The sequence below is a fragment of the Solanum stenotomum genome, chromosome 12 (assembly GCF_019186545.1).
Source record: "Solanum stenotomum isolate F172 chromosome 12, ASM1918654v1, whole genome shotgun sequence".
Classification (NCBI taxonomy): Eukaryota; Viridiplantae; Streptophyta; class Magnoliopsida; order Solanales; family Solanaceae; genus Solanum; species Solanum stenotomum.
The window spans coordinates 39,078,897-39,085,232 of record NC_064293.1 but is presented as its reverse complement, the minus strand read 5'-3'; the positions used below and the strand labels follow the sequence as shown (position 1 = coordinate 39,085,232).

The 6,336-nt window shown below is 31.9% G+C and overlaps 1 long non-coding RNA gene across 1 annotated transcript; it reads left to right on the top strand.

The window, feature by feature from the left end:
- Positions 1-340: 340 nt before the first annotated feature.
- Positions 341-5,292, top strand: LOC125846440 (uncharacterized). Its single transcript, XR_007444361.1, has 5 exons — positions 341-512; positions 696-954; positions 3,174-3,393; positions 4,364-4,585; positions 4,757-5,292. It is a non-coding gene; the product is annotated as an uncharacterized LOC125846440 (long non-coding RNA).
- The last annotated feature ends 1,044 nt before the right edge of the window (positions 5,293-6,336 follow it).

Genomic DNA, 6,336 nt, shown 5'->3' with positions numbered 1-6,336 from the left:
AAATTCTGCGTGTGCCACATAAATTAGAACAAACAGAGTAATAAATATTTTTTTCAAAATTATGTTAAAAAAAAGTACTACAAATCACAATAGCTAAAAATTTAAAATATTTTTAAAATTATATAAAAATTTCAATAACTTCTCAAATTCCATAATATGACATAAATTAAAATAAATATATATATATATATATATTGGGCCCCGTGCTGGCACGGGGTCCTATATCTAGTATATTATTATTATAATATAGAAATGTGATGAATGAGACGACCAGTGGCATTTTGGCAATTTTGTTACTTATTTAAGGGCAAATTTGTAATAAGAACGCAAAAGCTGTTACTTATTTAAGGGCAAATTTGTAATAAGAACGCAAAAGCTGTTTTTTCTTGGTAGTTATATATTATCCCGTGCTTTCTAGAAGCCATTCTACGCTTCCACAGAGCTCTTTTTATAGTTTGTGCATTCCAGATATTTTTCAGTTTTGGCTCGAGTATTCTCCTTTCATGTGCAGAGTAAGTTCTTTTGTTCTCTTTTCGCTCCTTTCTTTCTCGAGAAATATACGCTAACCCTAACCCCTTCCCCTCTAATTGAGTAATAGGAATTGCTACTTGTCAATCTATATAATAGAAATTTATTCGTTCTACATGATCTTCAAACTATGATTTCAGCTCTTTTCGTCTTTCAATTAATTTTAGGTATTTTGTCATGATGAAAAAGACAAGTAGCACATAATGAGAGGAAACATAAAACTGGATAAAAAGAATATGACTTCTGATTAGGCTAAGGTCATTCTTTGCAACTGTCTTTTTGCGTTGACAAAGAAGAAAGAAAGAACTATGAAGTTCTACAGGTTCGATTTAGAAAGACAAAGGCTCAAAAATCTAAATGGGGGTTACATACTCCCGTCACATTGGAGGTGGGAAAAACAAAATATGATATTTCGACGTGGTACAAGTAAGTATAATTCTCCAATCCCCATATTATGTTTGGCTTATTCCATATATGGTATCTCAACTCTATTTTGGTGGTAGTAGAGCTCTCTCTTGCAATTTGAAAATGATAATTGTACCAAAGGTTGTTATTATGTTGGCTTAACAGTTGTTTTTTTCATGACACGAGATAGTAAAAGCTTAATACTGTATTCTTAATCAGGTTAGGTTAGAGAAAGAAATATGTCTTGTATTGCTCAGGTAATTAATCTAACTTACAAAATTCTGATATTTTATTCTGATAGTTGAATAAAATACTGCATGATAAATAAATTAGAAAAAAAGTTCAAATATGCCATCTAATTTTGAGAAAAGGCTCAAGGCTCATCTCCAACTTCTCATTATAGACAAAAATCTTGATAACAACTTCAAAACCCCCCATCGATATATTAGATAGAAATAGCAATGCACAACCAACTATAAGTAACAATTTCATCCATTTAATAGCTATCAGGAAGCTCTAATCCACCAAAATTATCATATAGTGTATTAACCCTCTTGTCCTTATTCTTCATGAATATTGAGAAAAGACAATAATGCTACGCATATGCACAAGAAATATCTTAACAAAATCTAGCTTTCCCATATTATTGCACAATTCACAAACCAACTTACCCAGTCGACATAGTGTTGAGCTTTATCAATTGACCGTCTTCCAATTATAATCTCCAAAGCATAATTCCAAGAGAGATGACATCATACACTTTCAACCAATTTTCCCAGTAAAAGCAAACTCGAGAGCTAAATACTTGCAAAATATAAGATGTTAGTGAAAGAAAATATATGGAGAGCTCAAATGTATATATATACATAGACCATAAATGTATTGGAATTAAACCTTGATTCAATGTGCTATAGGTACTGCAGACTTATACTACACAAGGATGAAAACAGAAACGTCTTTAGTAGATAATGAAAATAAGTATTATCCAAAAGTTTCCATCACTCGTGTGGAGACATGCATATCAGCATCATAATTCAACCTCACATGCCTTAAATCAGCATCCCTGGATCACAAATAACAAATGCATCTAGCAACCAACTTATATATATAAAAATTGCAGGGGTGCTCATGAAATCAACAATAAACCGCAGAGGTGCTAAGCACAATGTGAATTTAGTGGGGCTCAATTTTTCATTGTTTCATCTTGATTCATTATACCGAAAGAAAATTATTTTATCTCGCGTTTGGTTGGTGGAATAATGAATAACATCAACGTTGTACGGTTGATTATTCTCTAATATCAGCCATTTTTGTTAGATAATGATTGTCAATCCCCACTCTCCTATTTGACTATTTCATTTTATTAGTGACAGTAATAGATACTACCTTTAGGTTAACTGTTGTAAAGGCTATGATAAGAGGTTTAACAAAGTTGAGCTGGGAACACGTTGATGTTAGCTTCAATTGACGTAAAGAATGATGTTTTCCCCTACGGCAATTCAGACATATATTTTCTTATAGTTGCTGATTCATCCTTAAGAAAATAACAGATTACTGTAAATTGAATAACTATTAAGTAGATATGCAGAACTATTACTAAAAAAATATATGCTGAAAAGAAAGAGAGCCGCTTTATCACTCAAGATCACGATTTTTTCATTAGTTAACTTTAGCGCTCCTTTAAAAGATATGTAAAATGTATCTTTTATTACAATCTGTTTGTTACTGTAATTTTTGAACAATATGACCCAAAGATAAACAAATTATCTGTCCACTCTTCCAATTCCATAGATGATATTTGTTGTCACTCCTATACCTTTGGAAGATATGGGCCTTATTTTGATCGCCGTGTGATCGTGATCTTACAATTTTTTGTTGGTCAGTTTCTTATAGAGCAACCAAATTGGAGTAGATTTAACGTTTGCAATCTTATTGCAAACTGATGATTGAGTCATCAAGAACTCCAGTTTATATTAATAGGAGTTGGGTTTACTTATTTCTTCACCATTATCTCCTCAAAGCTTCTCTGCTCCTGCTCTTTCTTTTTTCAATAATAGATGTAGATATTGAAAATTCAAGTTCATCCATTTTTCATCTCTCTGTTGTATACTATGTATGCATGTATCAACTTGTTTTTTTTTTTTCAAGTTTGCATATTCTAATTTAGATAAATATGTCTTCTTCTTTCTTCTTTGCTCATTATTAATTAGGAATTGTGTTTGCATTTGAACTACATGTAGCTTCGATGCTCAGGAAAAACTTCATTTAGATACAAATATCATGGACATTTAAGTCACAATTTCTTAGTTGACATAAGTCAAATGGAGATTGAAGAGCTGTAACTATGCATAGATCTTCCCCAAAAATGTACAGATAACCTCAAAAAGACTTATCTTGACGTTGGAGATAGGAGTAATACAAAAAGGGAATTCGTGGAGAGCCAGTTGGCCAAGGCCATTTGTAAGTTTTGGCTCTTTTCACATTAACGCATTGACCAAGTTCAAGATTTGCTTCACCTGCCCTTTTTCTTGTGTTTTTCTGTTTGTTTAATCTAATTTAATGCTTTCATGATTCATCATTCATATTATTATTATCCAGTTTGTTCAAGTGATTGTATGAAAGGAAATGAATAAGAGAATTTTCAAAGGAAGATCAAACTCCATTCAAAAGATCAAAGGGAAATACATTTCTACTTTATGTTTTTGGTGTAAAGAGAAATGTATAGTAAATGAAATACATATAGTGGATTTTCTAGGCTTGTGGTAATTAGCTATCTATGTAAGCACACTTTTGGAGGTGGACAACATATCCTTAATGCTGAAGAATACATGTTACCAGTTTCAAAAAAAAATTTAGGTGGAAAGCTTCGAATTTTTCAGCTCTCAAAAGAAGAGACCAGTGTTATTCTTCAATGTATAGAATGAGAAGTAGTTGTACATAAAAATATTACCAAGGTGAAAATAGGCTTTGTGAACATGAGTAGCTTGAAAAACTTGTTATCTAGCAGTGGCTGCTGGGTCGTAGCTACACTTGCCCCAGCCGAAATTTTAGTTTAGTTTTGTAGGTATATATATATCAGTGTTGACGCGTCTTGATATAAGTTAAAGGTTTGCATAATGGTTAAGGTGTTGATTGTTTGCAAGTATGAATTAATAGCAAAAGTTACTAAAAAATTGTGTTATTTGTTTGGTAGAGGTAGGTTGTTGGACGCTTACTGTAGACCGACAAGCTGTTGCGACTAAGGGTGTTGTATTTAAAAAGCGTATACATGGAAGTTATTGGGAAAATGCCTGGTGACATTTTTATCATTTGGTATTGGGTTCATCAAGGGGTGGCTTCTAGCACTTGTTATGGTTTCACTTATTGTTCCACAAAACCTATCTCTCTCATTTAAATCTCACTTTATGTTTGTAAGTTGCATCATTCACAGATGAAAAACAGGTTCTCGAGGAGTATAACAAGTCCTTACAAAAGGCATACAGATCTGGTATAGATGAAGTACTTGCAAGTGGCTTAGGCGTTTGATCGTCCCAATTTATTCTCTTCTGCAATTATGCTTTGGCTTTGTGGTATGGTGGAAAGATGATCTTGGAGAAAGATTACACAGGAGGTTCAGTCTTGACCATACTCTAGCCGTGTTAACTGCTTCAATGTGAGTGTCGATGAATTTTCAAACACGTTTTTTTAATGTGATGAATATTCAAACACATTTTTTTAATGTGATGCATATTCAAACACATTTTTTTAATGTGATGAATCTTCAAACACGTTTTTTTTAATGTGATGATCCATATTTACATATATTCTTCTCTTTTTGTTTTAGGTCAATAGGTGATGCATCTCTTTGCTTTGCTGCATTTGCAGCAGGGAAAGCTGGTGCTGGTGCTTTCAAGATGCTTGAGACTATAAACAGAAATTTAGAGATTGATGTGTACAACAGTGGAATAATTTTTGATGACATATGTGGAGATATAGAGATAAAAACATGTATGTTTTAACTATCCAAGCAGATCAACAGTGAGAATACTCAACGAGTTCTCATTGTTAATCCCAAACGGAAAATTTACTGTTTTAGTTGGTGGAAGCGGAAGTGGCAAGTCCACAATTATTAGTTTAATTGAGAGATTCTATGATCCACAATCAGGGAAATTTTTAATAGACGGACGTAATTTCAAAAACTTTCAAATCTGAACTTAAAACATTTATTTGTATAGACAAATGTGTATGAATTAGTATATTTGTCCGATCAACAATGAAGTTGATCAGGTATAAGTGAAAAAAAATATAGTAGCATAGGAATCTGCAAAATCAATTGATGTAAATGTTTTTGTGCGACTCAAATCGGTAAAGGTGCAGGATGCATTTCATCTTTAAAGTTGAATCAAATTAGTTGATTTTCTTTTGCGTCGCAGCTATTGACACAATTAATTTCGTATAATTGTATAAATATAAGTTGCAGCGTTGGGCCCGTGCTTAGCACGGGCACATACCTGTCTAGTATATATATATACACACACTACCTTAAAAGCATAAACTCCTAAAGTAAATGTTGAATTACTATAATACCCCCAATTAAAAATACTCAATTTATTTTATTTATTAATTTAATTATTTGTTTTTATATTAAATGTAGATACCCTTTCATATTAAAGGGTTGTGATTTTCTCAAAGAGATATGACCTTTTCAAAGGGTTGCGACTTTTTTGACGGGTTTTGACATTTTTGATGAGTTGTGACTTTTCCGAAGGGTTGTGCATTTTCTAATGAGTTGTGATTTTTTGCCAAATGTTGTGATTTAGTCGATGAGCAGTGATTTTTTCGAAAGGCTGTAACTTTTTTGATAAGGAACAATTAGCACCTATAAATACACTATTTGTTAGATATAAATAGAGGGTTTTCTCTCACTTTTAAACTACGATATTTTAAAGTTTTCTACTCTTCTCACTACAACAAATTCGATTATCAGGGACAAATAATTTCGTCATTTATAAATCATATTTCGTCACTAAAAATCTTGTGAGACGAAAAATAATTCGTCACTAAATGTGTGTCTCTAAAAGTATACAAAGACGATTTAGTGTTCCATCGCTAAAAGTATTATATTAACTACAAAAAGAAAAATCGTCCCCAAATGCATAAACATTTGTGACAAATTCATTTGTCGTAAAAGGTATTTTTTTGTAGATAATAGTATGTTTTGTCACTAAAAAGGTTATTACTACCGACAAAATTATATCGTCGCTAATTATTTTACTTCAATCAGTGACGATATCAGTTGTCTCAAAAGTTATATGCATTTCGTAGTTGAACAAAATCTAATTTCGTCACTAATGACTATATTTATATACCAAAAATTATTTTGTTATTAAATGTATTAATTAGGGACAATTTTATTATTATAAA